This window comes from Marmota marmota, unplaced genomic scaffold, assembly GCF_001458135.2.
Source record: "Marmota marmota marmota unplaced genomic scaffold, marMar, whole genome shotgun sequence".
NCBI lineage: Eukaryota > Metazoa > Chordata > Mammalia > Rodentia > Sciuridae > Marmota > Marmota marmota.
The window spans coordinates 1-3324 of NW_026009487.1; the positions used below are offsets into that span (position 1 = coordinate 1).

Genomic DNA, 3324 nt, shown 5'->3' on the forward strand with positions numbered 1-3324 from the left:
GATTCTGCAATCTGTATATGGGGTAAAAATGGGAGTTCATAACCCACTTGAATCAAAGTGTGAAATATGATATATCAAGAACTATGTAATGTTTTGAACAACCAACAATAAAAAATTAAAAAAAAAATAAAATAAATAAAATAAAACTGAGGAATAGGGCTGGGGATGTGGCTCAAGCGGTAGCGCGCTCGCCTGGCATGCGTGCGGCCCGGGTTCGATCCTCAGCACCACATACAAACAAAGATGTTGTGTCCGCCGAAAACTAAAAAAAAAAAAATAAACATTAAAAAAAAATTCTCTCTAAAAAAAAAATTGAGGAATAATTTATATAAAATCCATAAATATTGCATATTCACCTCAATGATCCTTTACATACACAGGCAATTGCCACACACTGATCAAGAATGTTTCTTTGTGCTGGGTATGATCGTATATGTCTGTAATACTAGCTGATCGGGAGGCCGAGGCAGGAGGATCACAAGTTCAAATCCAGCCTTAGCAACTTAGCAAGATCCTAAGCAACTTAGTGAGACCCTGTCTCTAAATACCAAAAAAAAAAAAAAAAAAACAAAACTTCCTTTTGCCCCAGATTCCACCCAGAAATGACCAATATTTGGACTTCTAAAACCATAGGTTAGTGTTGGGGTATTCTTTTTCTTTCTGTTTTGTTTGTTCTGTGGTACTGGGTATTGAATCTGGGGTACTCTATCTCTGAGCTGTACCCCCAGCCATTTTGATTTTTTATTTTGATACAGGATCTTTCTGAGTTGCCTAGGCTAGCCTTGAACTTGCGGTCCTCTTGCCTCAATCTTCCAAGTAGCTGAGATTATAGGCATGCACCAAAGAGCCCAGCAGTTTGGGGGTATTCTTGAACTTCATGTGAATGCAGTCATATAAATGATATGTCTGTCTTGTTGCCATCCACAATGACTCTGAATTGTCTTTTTTTATTGGGTGTAGCAATAATTCCTTTAACCAGCTAGTAAATATTTTAGGTTTGGTAGATCTAATGGTCTCTGTAACATCTGTTCAACCCCTTTAAGTGGCATGAAAGCAGTCACAGATGACATATAAACATGACTGTGTTCACAAAACATTATGGGGAGCTAGAATTGGTGGCACACATCTGTAATTCCAGTTACTTGGGAGGCTGAAGCAAGAGGATCAAAAGTTTGAGACCAGCATTGATGACTAAGCAAGGCCTTATCTCAAAATAAAATTTTTAAAAGGATTGAGGATGTAGTTCAGTGGTAAAGTACCTCTCTAGCATGGATGATGTACTGGGTTTAATGCCTGGTACTGAAGAAAAAATAAAACAAAAAGCTTGATGGACATGGAAATTTGAATTTCACATAATTTTGATATATCAGAAAATGCTATTTTTTAACCACTTAAAACTATTGTTAGGTTAATGACCATGCAAAACTACAGTGATGGGCTGGCTGTAGTCTACAGACTGTAGTTGTTCAATCCTTATCATAATGTAATCTATTTTGTATTGGTAGACACTGTGTGTCTTTTGGTATTTTTGCTATTATGACATTTAACATTCTTGAAATATCTTTTGGTAGACTTAGAGTTCATTTCTGTGGGGAATCTAATAGTGTAATAGCTGGGTCATAAGTAGGCATATATTCTCTAATATGTGTGTATATACATATTTGTAGATACTGCCAAATATCTATATACCTTCACATACCTTTCCAAAGTGGTTGTGCCAGTTTACACCTCTATCAACAAAGTAAAGGATTTCAGCTGCTCTTCTCGGTCTTCTTAAATTTTGTAATATTAATAGGTGAGTAGTGGTAACTCAGTGTGATTTTAATTTGTGTTTCTCTGATGAACGTTCAGGTTAGCCATTTGATGGCCATTTGAATATCCTCTATGTCGAACTGCCTCTTCAGCTCTTGACCATTTTACTAAAATCAATTTGTTCTTTTTTCTGTTTATTTATAGGTACTTGCATATCCTGGAAATGAGGCCCTTGTAGGATATATGTATTGATACATGTTACAGGTATTTTCCCCCAGGTTATCAATTGCCTTTTCACTCTGATAATGAAGTCTTTTTGAAGAACATATGCTCTTCATTTGAATGAAATCAGTTTATTAGTCTTTTATTTGTAGTTGATGGCTCATTCTGTTTAAAACTTTACCCTACCATTGCAGACAAAGTGCTATGTTTGGATGTTTTTGTCCTCTTCAAAATTCATGTTGAAACTTAATCCCTAATGTAACAGTTTGGGGAGGTGGGACCTAATTGGAGGTATTTAAAATATCAGGGCCCAGACCTCATGAACAGATTAATGACACTATATAAAGGGCTTTTGGGGCACACCCATAATCCCAGCGGCTGGAGAGGCTGAGGCAGTAGGATCACAAGTTCAAAGCCTCAGCAAAAACAAGGTGCTAAGCAACTCATCAAGACCCTGTCTCTAAATAAAAACAGGGCTAGGGATGTGGCTCAGTGACCGAGTACCCCCGAGTTCAATCTCCGGTACTAAAAAAAAAAAAAAAAAAAAAGGGCTTGCTGTACTGGATTTTCATTCTCTCTTTTGCTCTTCTGCCATATGAGGACACAACATTTGTCTCCACCTGCCCTTCTGCCTTCCCCTGTAGCAGGAAGGCCCTCACCAGAAACAGGATGCCAGTGCCTTGATCTTGGACTTCCCATCCTCCAGAACTGTAAGGAAGTAAATATCTGTTCTTTATAAAATACTCAGTCTCAGGTACTCTGTTATACTAGTACAAAATAGACCAAAAATAAGGGTATTCTATTTTCCTCCTAGAAACATTATTGTTTTACCTTTCATATTTAGGACTGTAATCCATCTCAAATTAAGTTTTTTCTTTGTTTTTATGTAGAGGTCAAGATATATTTTTTCTCATATATATAAGTTGTTGCTGACACTGTTTATTGAATTTCAGTGCTGCCTCTTTAACAGATCATGTGACCTTATGTGTGTGGGTATATTTCTATATTCTACTTTGTTTTATTGCTATATGTACATAATCTTTATAAGATTAAGTATTGAAATTTTATGATATAAATTGTAAACTGTAATTTTTTATATTATGCTTACATCTTTTTAAATACCTTTATTTTATTTATTTTTATGTGATGTTGAGGATTGAACCCAGGGCTTTGCACGTGCTAAGCGAGTGCTCTACCGCTGAGCCACAGCCCCAACCCCTAAACTGTAATCTTTTTGATTTTTTTTTTTTTTTAGTTGTACATGGACACAACACCTTTATTTCATTTATTTAAATCTACGTGGTGCTGAGGATCCAACCCAGTGCTCACACATGCCAGGTGAGCACTCTG

The 3324-nt window shown here is 36.4% G+C and overlaps 1 long non-coding RNA gene across 1 annotated transcript; it reads left to right on the forward strand.

The window, feature by feature from the left end:
- The first annotated feature begins 212 nt into the window (after positions 1-212).
- Positions 213-3246, forward strand: LOC125614890. Its single transcript, XR_007345464.1, has 3 exons — positions 213-2016; positions 2575-2692; positions 3230-3246. It is a non-coding gene; the product is annotated as an uncharacterized LOC125614890 (long non-coding RNA).
- The last annotated feature ends 78 nt before the right edge of the window (positions 3247-3324 follow it).